This window comes from Cervus canadensis, chromosome 7 (assembly GCF_019320065.1).
Source record: "Cervus canadensis isolate Bull #8, Minnesota chromosome 7, ASM1932006v1, whole genome shotgun sequence".
NCBI lineage: Eukaryota > Metazoa > Chordata > Mammalia > Artiodactyla > Cervidae > Cervus > Cervus canadensis.
The window spans coordinates 7,058,212-7,076,168 of record NC_057392.1 but is presented as its reverse complement, the minus strand read 5'-3'; the positions used below and the strand labels follow the sequence as shown (position 1 = coordinate 7,076,168).

Here is a 17,957-nt window from a genome sequence, read left to right as displayed (position 1 = left end):
AAGGCTTCCTTAAGCAGGTTGTGCTCCTGCATGTGCTGCAGAGGTTCTGGCTTTCAGGGAAGCTCTGGCCAGAGGCAGGGGCAGCAGGGAGGCACAGAGATGCAGATCAGACCTTTACCCAGCAGGAGGTCAGACCCAGAGATGGGACTTCTGGATGGGAAGGGCAGACAGCCCTGACTTCCAGAAGACATTGCCACCTTCATCCAAGGCATTTTCATCCCCAAACCCATCACTGGGAATCTGAGATTCCCCTGGAGCCAACTTCCCCAGATTTACACTGACCACAGAATGCCTAGAATTCCATTCCTAGTTCCAAGAGTGGTGCTGTGGGTCTGTGAGTACGTGAGGGAGACAGTGATGAAAGGATCATGAGTCCACTGTGGTTTGTTAAACACACCATGCAGAACTGCATGTCTAAAACAGTGGGGCAGGAGCTGCCGTCCTGAGGCCTGCCCTGCAAAATGGGATCTGTCTGTCGACCAGGGAACTATGATAAACGAGCAAAGACAGACACTGGTCAGGACGAACCACTTTATTTAAAAGCTTCGACAGCCCAAAGTGGTTTAACATAGATGCATGGAAGATTTATCTCAATGATAAAATACCTGAACTTGAAAGGCACATAAATTATCATTTTGCAATTCTTTTTCCTTTTAAGATTTCACATAGTCAAGTGCTTTAAGTAATGAATGAAATGCACATAAAGCTGTCTGGTTAGTGTCTGCCCAGACTGCACAGAGCCTCTGCTTCCAGACGGGACTGAGCTCAGAATCAATGCCACCCATCTGTGTCTGTGGCCTTCTGTTTGTCTTCACAGTGGAGATCACTGGGAGGATTATCAAGATAATAATACTATTACCTGCAGTTATCAAGATAATAATAATAACTGCAGCTATTACTGACTGAGTACTTCTGATACCTCGTGCTGAGTGATGAGGGTGTGTTGTGTGTGTGTGTCCTTCCAACCCAGGGATCACACCTATGTCTCTTGCATCTCCTGGGAAGCCTGTGTGCTGAGGACAGCAAGCCACATACTTATATGTAAGCATTACTGAATGTCCTGTGAATAAGGGACAATGAATGAGTCCCACGTTACAGATGCAAAAGAGCACTTTAAAGAGCTTCTGTGATGCGTGTGAGATCACACCAGCAATTTCATCTGACTCCAAAGCTGCAGTGTTCACCACTAAGTTGCAACATACATGAAAACGGCCCTTACAAGGGCCTAAAAACATTAGCTATCTCTCCCTATTTTTGTACTCTTTTCTGTTAACAGCACACTTAAACACACTGGGAAATTTGCCCTGCAGGTTTAGGTTTCTTCATTCATTCATTCATTATGGGCCCAGTACTCTGCTGGGTACAGGGCTTACAGAATTGAATTCCACAGCTCCTGGACCAACCAGTCTCAGGCAATTACCATACCCATAGGAGGGCAGAAGCCAGCAAGGGGCAGGAGCAGCTCTCATCAGGGACCCACATCCGGCTGTGGGCTAGAGACAACCCAAACAAGACAACATTAGGTCTCTTTCAACTCTACTACCCCACCCCAACCCTCATGCTTTTGCTGTTTTCTTTGGCTTGAGTCTTCTGACAGCCTGGCTGCCCAAAAGGCCCTTTATCACACATAACACCCTTTTCTGCTGCCAGGGCTGATGCTTTCCGGTAAAACCACTGCAATAGATAACCCAACTTCTCCACTAATCACCCCGCACAGTTCCTCAGAACCAACCTCCCATCTCATTTTATCATTTTTTTCCCAGAATAAAGAATAACAATTGCAATGGCAGCAGTAACTTCTACATGTCAGACTCTGATCTATGTATTTTAGGTACATTAAATCCCCATAATGAGGCTCTGAAGTAAGCACAAATACTACCACTGTTTTAGTTTATTTAGGGGAAGAGGGAGGGAGGGAGGTTACATTTCTTTGGAGCCAACTAGATATCAAACACTGTCTTAAGCTCCCGTAATCAGACAATAAGTGACCTGCCCAGGGTCAGACACAGCTAGGCAGTAACAAATAATCTGAACCCGGGTCTGTAACTGCCTAACCCAGCACTCCCCTTTTGCTCTCCACAAGTGGTATTGCTCCCTTCTGAAACATAGTGGCTGCCCAAAGCCTGCCCTCTCTCCTCCCCCTTCCCCCAGAAACCTTCTGTTGTTATTTTTTTAAAATCCTTATTCACAAACCATGCCAGATTTCTCCTTCAACTGTGTTCGCCACTCTCTGGGCTTCCTGGCCTGTTTTCATGGGGCAAATCCTCAGTCTACACCAACAGTATAAACAGAGCCAAAGAAGGAATTGGCATCATCCAAGACAATAAAATATACCAAGCAGTCAACAGCCAGGTGTCTTCTGAAGCCCCCAACGCGCTCCTAAATCCCTGGGGGTCCTCAGCAAGGGGCTAGCAGGGTTGCTGTCTCATGAAGGGGTACTGCCACCAATGAAAATAGTCAAGTCAATGCTCAGCTGAGGAGTATGAGCCTTGTGTTCTCAGGGGGCTCGCAGAGCTGGCAGCAGCAACTGAGGCTTTCTGGGAAATGCATACCCAGGGCCGGGAGCAGAAGGGCTGTCCCTGGCAAGGCCAGAGGGTCAGGCTCTGCTCCCAGAGCACCACGCTCACCAGGCTGGGACTGTCAGTATACTTCACCTGACCCACCCAACGTGGTCTCCAGGAGGGCAGGACCAGTGCGGAGTGGGCACCATTTAAATATTTCAAGAATGAGTGACTAAAGCGGTCGTCATTTCAGAGAAGAAGCTGTTTGAGAGATTCTACTCAGACAAGGAAACAGGACTCCAGGAGAGGGGAAGTGAGTTTTGCTGAAAGCAGCACAGTGTTCGGCCCAAACCAATACCCTGCTCCATCTAAACATCTTCACCTTTACCTCACTCACTCTGCACGTTTGAATACCACCAAGTCATTTATATGCAACGTCTCAATCGCTAATGGGGAGGAACAGTCCCATTTTACAGAGGAGGAAGATAAGGAACTTGCTTTTCTTCCAGCTCTCAGTGGGCCAGGCCCCCAAACCGTCCTTTTCCCAAACAAGCCACAGCCCCTCCGAAAAAGTGTGCTTGCTCTGTGGTTCTCCGCTTTGGAACCCTTATATTCATACTGAAGAGTGAGCTTCCGGTATTCTTTATAGATAGGGACCACCGGCTACCTGCTCTCCCAGCACTCTGCACGTACTGTCTCTACCGATCTTTCAGTTTTAACTTTTACACTCACGTGTGGAGATTATCTATTTGCTGTGGGTCTCTCCCACCCACGGGGGCGGGCACCACGTTCGTTGGCCGGCACTATACCGCCAGCACGGAGCCCAGAGGCATGCAGTGTTTGGTGAAACCATATTTGTATTTGTTGAGTGCACGAGTGCTGAAGGTAGGCTCGGGTTTGAGCCACAGGGGTGCTGGGGTTAGGTTGATAAAGCTGTAGCTAGAATGGGCGGCGCCAGAGGTAGAGAGGAGGCGCTTTAGTGTCCACCCGACCCGGATGGGCTATCGGGCTCCGCGCCCCGCCTCCACCTGTCGCTCCGGCGCCGGCCAGGTGTCGGCGGCCGCCGGCCGGGGTAAAGGGGGGCTGAACAGGTCCGGCCCTGACTGCGCTTACCTGCGCGTCGCGGGGCTCCGCAGAGGCACTCGGCGAGCCTCCGGGGACTCCAGGGAACTAGGGGCCCGGAGGCGCCGAACCGGGGCTCCTCGCCCGCGAACAGCCCTGCACCGAAGGCCCAGCGAGGACCGCGCCAGGCCTGCGCATGAAAGGTCCTTTCCGGGGTGGGTGGCGGGGTCAGCCCAGGACCTGTCCGCCCCGCCCCCGCGCTGCGGGGTGAGAGGGAGGGTCTAAGGAGAACTTGACCTTGCGCTACTCCGGCTCTCCGAGGTGGGCGGAGTCAGAGAGAAACCGCCGGCGCCCAACTTCCTCACTGGGGGCGGGCCCTAAGGAGACCCGGGTCCCATGCCCCGCCCCCTCCCTAGAAACCACGCCCACTTGCCCCACGCTCCCGCCCCTGCCCCCATTCACTGGCTTTTATTGTGTGTGCTTTTGCATTTTATTTTTCTGTTTTGTATTCCGTTTTATTTCTTATTTTTATTTTTTATTTTCTTTTTTTTAAAGATCAAAATTTTAAATATATCAGAGTAACGCATGAATGTTTTTACAAAATAAAATTACCTACTTACGTGTTCGTGGTATGAAAGCAATAGGGTCCTCTCCCTTGCGCCCTCCACGCAGTCCTTTATATCACTTCCTCCGTTGAGTTCTAGTGGTTACCCCCATGTCCCTAAAAAATAAGCTTACATAGCGGTTTCTTGATTTATCTATTGACTTTCTGCCATGTTAGATGAGGATTTACTCTTTACTGCGGCCCTGCCTCCACTTTCATGACAAATTTACACTTCTGTTCTCAAGTCCTGCCTTGGTGAGCTTTGAGACCTTAAACCAGGAGTGGATGAAGGTTTTCTGGGGCCTGAAGCTTATACAGTTGTGGGGGCAGGGGAGAAAAGAGGGCTGTTACAGAAAGCCCTGCAGGGTCAAGGCTTGTGAATGAAAATTTATTTAGAATGAGCAAAGCAATCACAACAAAATGCTGGGGCCTTGGAGATTCAGATCCATATTCTCTGAGATCTTTGTAGGTAGTTTATTTCCTGAATTTGCTTCCCCAGTGCAGCCTGGCCTCCTCTGCTCACCCAGAACCCTTCATAACTCCCAGTCCTTACAGGAGAAGTGAAGGTCAAGATGCATCCGTTTCTGCCAATAGGATTTCCTAATGGAGTGATCTGAAGTGTGCAAGAAAGAGGCATCGAGGATGATGTCAAGGTTTTATGACTGCTGCACACCTCATTCCCAGCCCTTCCTAGCATCCATGACAGGTTCTTAGTACAGAGTGTTTTGTAAAGCTGGCTCTGGGTCCCTGCCTGGTCATCTGATCCTCACACTGCTCCCACGAGACTGGCTGGAGTGGCATACTGTCCCTACTTTTAGGATTCCTCTGGAATCAGCACAGGGCACACAGCTAGCACACACTAACTGTACAGGTGACAGGTGATCGGCTTAGTCCACCTCTTCTTACTCAGACTGAGGAGGCGGTGTCCATGCCCTCCCTGACACCCCTTCTCTCCTGGTAGTTCAGCCCTTCCCCTTCCTCTGCTCTGCCTCCCATGTCCCCTTCCGTCTCTCCTCCCTCATCTATCTTCCTATAGAATCAGGAGTGACTCCCTTAGGGTGTGAAATGTGCCTCAACAAGCTGACCTTGGGCAAAATCTCTTTACCTCTCCAAGTTTCAGGATCCTTCTCTGAAATCAGAGGTAACAGCCTTTTGTGGAGGCTTAAGTGGTTTCATATGTATATGCATGTTGTCTGTGTGCTCAATCATGTCTGACTCTTTGCAATCCCATGGACTGTAGCACACCAGGCCCCTCTGTCCATGGAATTTTCCAGGCAAGAATGCTGGGAGTGGGTTGCCATTTCCTATTCCAGGGGATCTTCCCAATCCAGGGATTGAACCCACATCTCTTGTGTCTCCTGCATTAGCAGGCAGATTCTTTACCTCTTCACTACCAGGGAAGCCCATGTATTATGCATGAACATTTTTTTTCCCCCTTTTTAAAAACTCCTCCTTTTTTTTTTTTTTTTAAGCAACTCATAAATTTTAAATACTGGTCAAATTTATTGCCCTTTTCTTTTTATTGCTTCTGGATTTTGTACCATAAAGGCCATTCCCACTCTGAGATTTTTTAAAAATTCGAGTATAATGATCTTTGGCTGTTCTCTTATTGATAACATGGTTTATCTCCCAGCAAAGTGGGAAGCCTGTGAGAAAGGTTAGGGACTTAAAATCTGTGTGTAGCATGTTGGAACTATAGGTTGAGTTAAGGGCTAAATCATTCTAAGGTTGAGTCAAGGGCTAAATCATTCTAAGTCAGGGCCCTGACCCAAGGAAGAAGAGGCTTGACACAGAATGCCAAAGTGGGGATGGGCAGTGACCTATCCATGCAAGGAATGCTTCTTTCTCTGGGGTACTGCAGATTAAGCCTTGGTTCAAGAGGAAGCATAAGTATTGGAGATTCAGCATCAGTCCTTCCAATGAATATTCAGGACTGATTTCCTTTAGGATTGACTGGTTTGATCTCCTTGCAGTCCAAGACTCTCCAGAGTCTTCTCCAGTACCATAGTTCAAAAGCATCAATCCTTCAGTGCTCAGCTTTCTTTATGGTCCAACTCTCACATCCATACATGACTACTGGAAAAACCACAGCTTTGACTCTACAGACTTTTGTTGTCAAAGTAGTGTCTCTGCTTTTTAATATGCTGTCTAGGTTGGTCATAGCTTTTCTTCCAAGGAGCAAGCGTCTTTTAATTTCATGGCTATAGTCACCATCTGCAGTGATTTTGGAACCCAAGAAAACAAAGTCTGTCACTGTTTCCATTGTTTCCCCATTTATTTGCCCTGAAGTGATGGGACTAGATGCCGTGATCTTCATTTTTTGAATGCTGAGTTTTAAGCCAGGTTTTTCATGCTCCTCTTTCACTTTCATCAAGAGGCTCTTTAGTTCTTCTTCACTTTCTGCCATAAGGTTGGTGTCATTTGCATATCTGAGGTTATTGATATTTCTCCCGGCAACCTTGATTCCAGCTTGTGCTTCATCCAGTCCAGCATTTCACATGATGTACTCTGCATATAAGTTAAAGAAGCAGGATGACAATATACAGCCTTGATATACTCCTTTCCCAATTTGGAACCAGTCTGTTGTTCCATGTCTGGTTCTAACTGTTGCTTCTTGACCTGCATACAGATTTCTCAGGAGGCAGGTAAGCTGGTTTGGTATTCCCAGCTCTTGAAGAATTTCCACAGTTTGTTGTGATCCATACAGTCAAAGGCTTTGGCTTAGTCACTGAAGCAGAAGTAGATGTTTTTCTGGAACTCTCTTGCTTTTTTCTATGATCCAGTGGGTTGGCAATTTGATCTCTGTTTCCTCTGTCTTTTCTAAATCCAGCTTGAGCATCTGAAAATTCTCAATTCATGTACTGTTGAAGCTTCGCTTGGAGAATTTTGAGCATTACTTTGCTAGCATGTGAAATGAGTGCAACTTTGTGGTTGTTTGAACATCCTTTGGCATTGCCTTTCAAGGAGATCAAACCAGTCAATCCTAAAGGAAATCAATCCTGAATATTCATTGGAAGGACTGATGCTGAAGCTGAAGCTCCATAACTTTGGCCACCTGATGCAAAGAACTGACTCATTGGGAAAGACCCTGATGCTGAGAAAGATTGAGGGCAGGAGGAGAAGGGGATGACAGAGGATGAGATGGTTGGATGGCATCACCGACTCAACGGACATGAGTTTGAGCAAGCTCTGGGAGATGGTGAAGGACAGGGAAGCCTAGCATGCTACAGTCCATGGGGTCACAGAGTCAGACACAACTGAGAGACTGAACAACAACAGGAGGAAGCCTAGCTTTCTGGGTGTGAGGTAGTGTCTTCTAGTGGTGGGAGGTAAGAACCTTACATAATAGCCCTGCTTCACTTAACCCAGGTCAGGGAGGGGTGAGGAGCAGTGGTTGAGACATCCATTCTGGAGAGTTAGCTCATAATACTGTAGATCAGGGACTATCTAGATAGGGTCAGGCCCTTTGCTTCAGCTCACAAAGGGCTCATGAATCACCAATATAACAGGGTAATTTTTTTATCACTCCTTTATGGGTAAATTTCATTTCTCCTATATCCTCTCTGCCGTTATGAGTCAAGGAAGTGGCCAGGTAAAGCCACCTCAGGATGGGGGAGGGTTTTACACAGAGGGCATCGCAATTTGGGTCCATTAGGAGCAGACCCTGATACAGGGATTCAAGTGCAAATGCTTTCTTTGGGAAGCCAATAAGTAAATTTATTTGGGATGCATTTTAAGCCAGTTACATATAGTTGGATTTTGGTCCTGTAGGAAAACTCTAGAAAGCAAAGAGTGTGTAAAGAACCTGGCTCAGAATTATCCCACCCAAGAAAGAGTGAAGAAGGGAGGTCACTAAAAGGAAAACGCTGGAACTGACAGGGTAGCTCATTTTGAACATTTTACAAATTAATTCTAGGCATGTAAAATGTGGTTACCAGATGAGATCAAGCTCTAACTACTCCGAAGCTTTCTTCTGTCACCTGATGAAGCACTTTCTGCATATCATCTCAGGCCTACAGGTGTGACCTGAGAACATTCTGGAAAACTTGCTTTTGGACAGGACCTTAATGGTGCTGCAAGATGGGTCAACCTGTGTGGTGGGGTGAGCCCATAACCTTGGCTTCTGAGCTCTCAGAAAGTGCAAGCTTTGGCTGCTGAAAGTAAAATGTAGAAAAGGAGACTGGTGGACTTTTAAAATAATCAAATGGGACAACTTTTTCAATCCATTTAAGGACTTTAGAAAGTGGATACTGGACTTCCCTGTGGTCTAGGGGTTAAGAATCCATCTGTCAACACAGGGGATACAGATTCCATCCCTGATCCAGAAAGATTCCACATGCCCCAGAGCAACTAAGCCCATGTACCACAACTACTGAGCCTGTGCTCTAGAGCCCTTGAGCCACAAGAACTGAGCCCATATGCCACAGCTACTGAAGACTGTGAGCCTGGATTCTTTGCTCGGCAGCAAGAGACGCCCCTGCAATGAGAAGCCCATATACCACAAGGAAGAGTAGCCCCTGCTTGCCCCAACTAGAGAAAACCTACGTGTAACAATGAAGGCCCAGGCGCAACCAAAAATAAACAAGTTAATTTCTTACTTACTTAATTAAAAGGTGGATATTTTCTTATAGGTAATGAACAGATAATGCCTATGCCGATTCTTTCTTACATGGCTGATGCACCAGGCCTCCACTAGAAGCTACCATTTTGTCAACCTGGCTCCACTGGTCATAGTTACTATTGAGTTAAACTGATCCTTTTGAAGGATCAAAAGGATCAGGACACAGCACTCCCCAACTCAGAAGTCCTTAGCAGCTCCCACCACAATTAGCATGAAACAGCAAGTTGTCCCCAGTGGCTTCCAAGGCCTCACAGGATCCCCCTGATGAGCTCTCCATGCCATCCACTCCTGACAGTGACCACTCCTCACCCCCAGGCTCCTTGACTTTGACGCTGTTTCTTGAACACCCTAGGCCTGTTTGCACCCCAGAGATACTGAACTGCTGTTCTCACTGGCTGAAATGGTTATATTCCCCCCACTCCCAAGGTAATTTGCCCACTTGATTAGCTTTTGAACAGACCACCTGCCTGAGACATAAACAATGAACACTCCCAAGTACCACCCCATTCATAGCACTTACTATCTGTCATTGGAATGTGTGTTTCTTTTTTTAAAAAAAAAAAAAAAAAAAAAGGTCTGCAATAGGTCTAAGAACGGCATGCAAACCCTTAGCATGTCATGTGGGATCTAGCTCCCTGACCAAGGATTGAACCTGGGTCCCCTGTATTGGGAGCACAGAGTCCTAGTCTCTGGACCACCATAGTCCCAGAATACATATTTCTTTATTATTTGTCTCCCTTGCTTAATTGTAAGGTCCCCAAAGGACTCAGTCTTTATATATCTTGTTCCTTGATATATCCCCACACTTATTATTATTATTATTTACTTTTGGCCACACTGCACAGCTTGTGGGATCTTAGTTTCCCATCCAGGGTTTGAACCCATGCCCCCTGCAGCAAAAGTGTGGAGTCCCAACCATTAGACCTCCAGGGAACTCCCTATTGCCACACTTAGAGCAGTGCCTGGCCCCTAGTAGGTAATCAAGAAATATTTGTTGAATGAACAAATGTATTGAACTTATGAAAAATAGAAACAAAACCAGTAAGCATACAGTTAAAAAAAAATCCTAGAATGCAGACTTTCAGCTCATTCAGATTGGATTCCTCTCAAGTTGGGAAGGATCGTGAGAGCAGAGAGAGAGAAATAGTGTAATAAAATGAAGTGGTGAGATGCATTATATAATCTGCTTCATAATTACAGGTGAATGTTCAACTTAGAACTTTGACTCTTTTACATTTGACCAATGTCTGTGTTAGTATTTAAGCAGAGGTTTGTTTGAAGGGCTATGTACTCATTCAAACGTAGTAAGAAAAGTTTCCCCTGGTCATTTTAATAATTCAGAATGGTGTTTTGTGGCTTCTGTTGGCATCCGAGGGCCCCAAATGGTAACTGCTTACCTGAAAACTGAGGCCTTAATCAAATATTTACGATCTCACTTATTTTTATTTTCTGCATATCTTTTATTTCTGCTTCCCACTTTTTTTTTTTTACCCATTTTGCAGGCACATGATTCACACACAAAAGTTAATAGAAATGTTTCATGGATTATTAAATGCAGCTAAGTAATGAGTTTTTTCTAGAACATAAGGCCAAACTGGGGCCACTTTGCTGTTCCTACAAAGTACTTTTTATTTGAAGGTATGGACTACAGTTTTAGAGTCCTCTGCTCTGTATTCTAAAGGTTTGTAAGGCAGATGCGTGTCTGCTGCAGAAAGGACTTTAAGGTGAAGACAAAAATTCCCTAAAAAATAGGTTTTATAGTGGTGCAATGAAGTGGATTTGGAATAGAGAACAGTTGAAACTACAGAATTGGTAGGTGAGGCCTGGACATCATGGCCAGACGACACTGGACAGTGACTGTTTGCTAATGAAAACATTGTACACTGATGTTACCAGCAGTGGAGTTGTTTTGGTGAGCCTCTACCTGGGCTTAATTGTCCAAGAAATGTTCCAGTAGCAGCATCTTACTGATGGAGCTTTTATATTCTAACCCTGTTGTTAAAACTCTAATTCAGACCATGCTGTTGATCCAGGCTCACTGTGTACAACGCAAGCCTTCTGAAAAAGGTCAAAGTCATAATGCATCATTCACATTGGAAAGTACTCTAGTAATAAACCATTGTTTTTCGATAAGGAGAGAGGACCTGAAGAAGTTAGATATTTTTTCCAGGTCTATGCATAGCTTGTCAGAGATGGGGTTGGAGTATTGTTAGAATTTTTTTGTTATTGTTGTTATAAGCAATGGAAAAGTCTCTGCTGAGACTGGGAATTTATTGGTAGGATTGGACCTTCATAATTTATGGGACGGTTGAAAATCCAGACTTAGAAAGGGGCAGGCAGAAAGAAAGCAGTTCTGAAAACCTAGAAAGTGAAAACCCTAAGAATGATCTCTTAGCAAACATGGTCTGGGGAGGATGTCACTGCAGGGATAGATGACTAAGCTTTAGCCACTTCTGTCTTTATTTCACTCATGTAAGAGCCTGGGTCCCAGGAGGGCCCCTCACAGTTGCCAAGAGTAGGACACAATCCCCTGGCTGTCCTGGGGCAGGTGTTGGCAAACCCCTTCGACTTTGGTTATTGAAAGGAAGGCGCCTGAATTGACTCTTCTGCTAAGCCTCATGGTGGAGAGAGGCAAATCCCCAAGAGACCCCCGCAAAGTTGCTGCTGGAAGGAAGCCAGGGATGCAGGGAAATCAGGATACAATGAAACGCCTGTTTAGTTTAAAGCAGGAGACTGCTGAGCAGCTAGAGAAGGCCATGAGGAGCAAGCAAGAGTTTGTGTGGGGTTAGTAGCAAGGTTTTTCTTTTCAAACACAGGAGTCCTCACCTCTTCCTTCCTTCTTCTGTCTTGGAATGTGGGCCTGGAGGCCAAGCAGCCATCTTGAGTCTATGAAGTGACAAGCATGACCTCTAAATCAGCAGTTGGCAGCCTTTTTGGCACCAGGGACTGGTTTCGTGGAAGACAACTTTTCCGTGGACGGAAGAGGGGATGGTTCAGGTAGTCACGAGAGCAGGGCGGGGTATGGTGCAGGCAGTAATGAGAGTGACAGGTAGTGATGGGGATGCAGATGAAGCTTCACTCGGTCACTCGCCTCTCACCCCCTGCTGTGCAGCCCAGTTCCTAACAGGCCATGGACTGGTACTGGTCTTCTGCTCCGGGGTTGGGGACCCCTGCTCTAAAGTACTTGTTAAGGCTATTTATCCAGTGTCTGAGCAGATGAATAGAAGGAGTCTGATATACCAAATATACCAAATATACAGCAGTTGGCTGCTGTACCAACTCTGAACTGCCTGCCTACGGACCTCTTATTTTGTAAGAAAATTAAATACCTATTTGGCCAGGCCCCTAGAGTCGGGCGTCAGAAACACACAGCTTTCACAATCTGATAATACAGATTGGTCCTGGAACTCTGGTCTCTCCATCCCTTTTATACAGCACCTTTCCCTGGTGGCTCAGTGGTAAAGAATCTGCCTGCAGTGCAGGAGATCTGGGTTCAATCCCTGAGTCAGGAAGATCCCTATAAAGAAGGACATGGCAACCCACTCCAGTATTCTTGCCTGGAGAATTCCATGGACAGTGGAGCCTGATGGCCTACAGTCCATGGGGTCACAAAAAGTCAGACATGACTGAGCGACTAACATGCTCATTTTCACTTTTCATTTTCCTGTTCTACTTACAGAGACATGATTCCTGCCTTCAAGAAGCTGATGGCAGATTTGAAGTTAAAATAATCTTCTTAAGCAAGCCGAGAGCAAAAGCCTGTGATGTCTAGTACATTCTGAGGGACTTCCCTGGTGGTCCAGGGGTTAAGAATTGGTCTTGCAATTCAGGGGATGTAGGTTCGATCCTTGGTTGGGGAACTAAGATCCCACATGCCTTGAGTCAACTAAGACCATACATCACAACTACTGAGCCCATGAGCCCGAATGAAGATCCTGCATGGTGCACCTAAGACCCAATTCAGCCAAATAAATATTAAAAATAATTATACTAATACTTTCTGAGCAGTGAGGAGCAATGGCAAAGAGAGTTCAAAGGCCAGTCATTTTGCCCAGGCTCTTGAGCCATCCTCCTGCCCCTGAGCCCTGACTGTACAACCCACTCATATCTTTCCACCTTTGCCTCTCCTCTGCTCCTTTGTCTTAGCATCTAAGAACCTCAAATCTCTCCTATTCTAAAAAGAATCCACCCTTACCCAATGGGTCCTCTCAAACAACCAATCTCTTGCCTTCTCTTCTTCTCCACACTTCTCAACGGAGTGGTCTGTCTGCATCTTCTCTCTTCCCGTTGAATCCTCTACCCAGAGCATCTAGCTTAATCCCTGCCTCCACACTGAAGTAAGCAATCAGCTGGTTACTAATTCCTGTGGGTAAATCTCTGTCCCTGTTTGACTGTCCCTGTGTGCTGCCGTTGATAATGCTCACTGCTGCATTTGTAGAAACTTCTCTCTTGGCCCTGTGAGCTCATGTCCTACTGGATCTCTTCTTACCTCTTGGAGTGTGCATCCTGCCTTGGCATGCCTACTACTCAAGGCATCAGATCACTTCCTAGCTAAAGCGAGGGCACTCTGCCCCTCGCTAGAAACTGAATAGTGAGTGGACAAACCAAGACACTAAAATGGCATCCTTCTATTTTCGCAGCAGTGCCCTGGAGGAGCTGTTGAAGAGCTCCTGCCACATGAGGCCCCAGAGCTTCCAGGTTTCTATCTACCTCCTGCCTGATTCTTTGTTCTCCCATGGCCTCCAAGAAAATCCTTTACATCATCCAGAGTCAGTTTCTGTTGCTGACACCCAAAGGGACCTGAGTGATGCCTTGTTCTTATTCTGATTTCTAAACACATGAGTGCAGAACAGGCCATGGGTCCTGGTTTCTACCTGTGTCCTTCGGGAGCTCACTCTAAGATTCAGATAAAGCATCCCTCCTCCTCCATGCTGCCCTCCATGACTCATGTCCTTGCAGCCAAACCATATTGCCCTTTCCACTTTTCTTCCTCAGCAAGGCCCTGACCTCCACTGGTCCCTTAGAGTCTGGAGCGCTCTAAAAGCTTTTCAGAGTCAACACTAATGTTTACATTCAGATAGTCTGTTCAGGGCCAGTCTGACCAGCTAGTCTGTAGGGCTACTACTGTCTCCTAAATGGTGACAGCTTTAGCAAGAGGCGACAGAGATCCTTATGGTGCTGTTGTTGATCAGTCGCTAAGTCATGTCCGACTTTATGTGACTCCATGGACTGCAGCATACCAGGCTTCCCTGTCCATCACTATCTTCCTGAGTTTGCTCAAACTCAAATCCATTGAGTCGATGATGCCATCCAACCATCTCATCCCCCATCGCCCGCTTCTCCTCCTGCCCTCAATCTTTCCCAGCATCAAGGTCTTTTCCAATGAGCTGGCTCTTTGCATCAGGTGGTGAAGTATTGGAGCTTCAGCTTCAGCATCAGTCCTTCCAATGAATACTCAGGGTTGATTTCCTTTAGGATTGACTGGTTTGATTTCCTTGCTGTCCAAGAGACTCTCAAGAGTCTTCTCCAACACCACAATTTGAAAGCATTAATTCTTCTGCACTCAGCCTTCTTTATGGCCCAACTCTCACATCTGTACATGACTACTGGGAAAACCATAGCTTTGACTATATGGACCTTTGCTGGCAAAGTGATGTCTCAGCTTTTTAATATACCATCTAGGTTAGTCATAGCTTTTCTTTTGAGGAGCAGGTGTCTTTTAATTTCATGGCTGCATTCACTGTCTGCAGTAATTTTGGAGCCCAAGAGAATAAAATCTGCCACTTTTTTTTCCGCTTCTATCTGCCATGAAGTGATGGGACCAGATGCCATGATCTTAGTTTTTTGAATGTTGAATTTTAAGCCTCATGGTATAGTCAGCATCAGCTTTGATCTGTCTTCTGAGAAGGAGCTGGAGAGAAACACTACTTGGTCTCAGACAACAGAGCTCCTTATGTCAGAGGAACCTGTGCTTTCTCTTCTCCCTCCCGTGTTTACTCTTCTGTGCCTGTGTGGTTTTCTATGAAGCGGTCACTGAGATGGAGTTAAAGGTGCAAAAAGTTTACAGGGGAGTGATGCTTCTGAAAGAGAAGGGGCAGAAGTAGGATGGGCAGGGGCAGCCAGCAGACCATGATGGAGACCCCATGGTCTTTGACAGCTGGTGGAGCTCCAGGGTTCAGATCGCCCTCTAGAGGCATCCTGTGTTGGATAGAAATGACCAGGCCCTATAGGCCCACTCTGCTAAGTCATTGGCCAGAGTTTCCTGTGAGAGTAGCTGGACCTTGGCTTGAAAACTAGGGCGACCAGCTGGAGGTGGTCAGGAAGCCATGCCCCTCCCATATGGAAGCCACTGTTTCCAAAGGTGGATCTGAGCAGTGGATCTGTGTCTGCTACACCTTCCACCAACCGGTCTTTGTCTATGCCAGTCAGGCTGCAGACATCTGAAGCAGTGCTGTGCTCAGAGGTCCCACTGGCTGAATGAATGAAAGAATGAATGAACTATGGTGTGAGTGAAGGAAAGAAGGACAGTCCAGATTAAAGAATGCAGGAATGATGAGACAGCCAGAGAAAAGAACAAATTGAATAAAGATACTTCAGCAACAGAACTACCAACTGGGTCACTTAGGGGTGAGATGATTGTGTTCATCCCCCCCAGGGATTCTTTGAAAAATCACTTGACTGCTTCCTCCTGGGGCAGAGGTGTCTTCTCTCCTGCCCATTCCTCAGTGATGACAGCAACTCTTTTTCTTCTGAGCCTTCAGCTTTTGGATTAACTCTCCATTCTTCCCTCGAAGGCATCTTAGCTAAAGGCATGGAAAACAAGTTGCCTGTGAAGGCTGTGTTGCTCTCTGTATCTCAGACCAAATGTGGTAATTGATTGCACCACCCTGAGCTGTCCATCTTTATTGCTCTCCATCTGCCTAGATGGTACCTGAGCCTCCAGTTGTGGCCACAGTCAGTGGCAGAGTGCTCCCTTCCATGGGCTCCTCTCAGACTTAGAGCTGTGCACTAATTCCCCTGTGTGTCCTTGGGCAGTTCCGGGACCTGTAATTGGGACTTATTCTGACAGTCTGGCCCCATCAGGAGAATGTGCTGCAGAAATACACCCTAGGGGAGGAGATCATTTTCCCAACATCATTTTTGAAAAGGACAAGTTGAACTTCACACTAATGCCTTGGGCAAGACTCCCCCTATTTTTCCCTTCCAAGAGGAGGACGTATGAAACATGTTAGTGAGCCCCTATGCTTGTAAACTTTTGCGTATACAGAGTTAGTCAGCTTAGGCTATGCTATGATATGGTAACAAACAATCCCCACATCTCAATGGGTTATAAAAACAATGATCTATTTCTTGCTCAGGCTACATGTACATCTTGGGTCAACTACAGCTCTGCTCCATGTTTACACTTGGACCTTTTTGGGGATGTGGCCTTGTGGCAGAAGGGAGAAAGAGAACCATAAGCTGGATCTTACTGTCTTCGCACAAAAGTGATATGGCCTTTCTATTCATGTTTTAATGACCTGAGTAGATCATATGACACTTTCAAGTTCAACAGGCTTAAGACGTATAGTCATCCCATAGGCCACAGATCTGATGCAGGAAAGTAGAATCCTCCCAGGAAGGTTAGTATTGTGAGTCATAATCTGCAGAACCAATTGCATTTACAGTGAGGAGTAGAGCAAGGCAGCTCGAATGATCTTGTGAGCTTTCAGGTGTGGAAAGCCTTTACACCTGCAGGTGAAGCAGAGGATTTAGTGTCTGGGAGCCTAATATCTGGTTGGATCTCCACCTATGTTTGTGTGACATTGAGCAAATTGCGTGAACTCTCTGAACCTCTAAATGTGCATAATAACATCTACCCATTAAGGCTGTTGTGAAGATTAAATCGGGTGTCTGGCAGGTGCATAATACATGGGAGATTTTATTATGATAAAGTAGTTCAGGCTTGCCTTGGGCAAGTTGGAAAACTCAGAAAAATAGGTAGAAATAAATAATGCTAAAGCACTTCTTGCCACCCAAAGACAGCCAATGCTAAAATGTTGGCGTATTTCCTTCAAAAGATGAAAGCAAGCTATTTTTAAAGCTGCAGCTGTTCTGCGTTTGGGCAGAAGGACAAGGAAGGCATTTGTTTGGGAAGACACCTTAATGGGCTTTTTAGCTCCCCTCCCTTGCTCTACCTGGCTAGTCTGGATGTGTCGAAATGTTGAAACAAAAGTTTTCTGAATTCTCTGCATGCTAAACAGACAGGAGTTTTTTTAAATCTTCTCTTGAAAGCAGAGAGGAAGGGGTTCTGTTTAGGGGGCTCCAGAAAGAAAGAATGTGAACATAGCGAAAGCCTATGAGGTTATCTGAGACAGAGATACATGTAAGGAAAAAGTGAGGGACACCCAGAGAGAGAGAGAAAGACAAAGAAGGATGAAATGGAGAACACAGAAAGACCCAGAGACCCAGAGAGGGACACATAGAAAACTAGAGAGGAATAGGAACACACACCTACACTGGCAGAGAGTGAAACCCAGTGACACCAGCCTGCGTTGTCAGTCAAGAGGCCAAGCAGGTTTTGCTTGGTCAGAGCACTGGCATGTACAGTGAAATTCAGAGACAAATGCTTTTTTTTTTTTTTTTTTAACTCTCAGCGTTTTCGCACCCTCTACTGTGCAATACTTCCCCCTCCCCCAGTCCTACCCACTACTGCCCCCATCCTCAAAACTTTTGGATAAAATTCTCTTTTGCAAAACAGCCTAATGCTGCTGGTGCCTTGGCAAATGCAGAAGATAGGTCCTTGTTCAGAGAGTGATAAAGTGGCTTAGGGAGAGGAGCAGGGGCCAGGGGAATGGTGCTGAGGTCTCTTGAGGGGGTTGACAACAGAACCAGGAGAGGCTTTGGAATAAGAGGTGAAGAGCGACCCCTAGAAAAATGAAATCCCTCTTTCTCGGGGGAGCCTTGACATCTCCAGGAGGAGGTTTTGGATCCCTGCCTTTCTGTGAGATTGAGTTATATTTGGACATTTAAAAAATCTGGGGGCTTCCTTGGTGGCTCAGTGATAAGGAATCTACCTGCCAATGCAGGAGATGCAAAAGACTCCAGTTCGACCCCTGTTCCAGGAGGATGCCACATGTCTCAGGGCAACTAAGCCCTTGCACCTCAATTATTGAGCCTGTGCTTTAGA

The 17,957-nt window shown here is 46.3% G+C and overlaps 1 protein-coding gene across 1 annotated transcript in view; it reads right to left on the bottom strand.

The window, feature by feature from the left end:
- Positions 1–3,934, bottom strand: part of NMNAT3 (nicotinamide nucleotide adenylyltransferase 3) — a 134,696-nt gene extending 130,762 nt beyond the window's left edge. The window contains exon 1 of the mRNA XM_043474262.1: positions 3,615–3,934. The gene's annotated coding sequence lies outside the window, so the exon portion shown is untranslated. The remainder of the gene's footprint in view (positions 1–3,614) is intronic.
- Between the last annotated feature and the right edge of the window lie 14,023 nt (positions 3,935–17,957).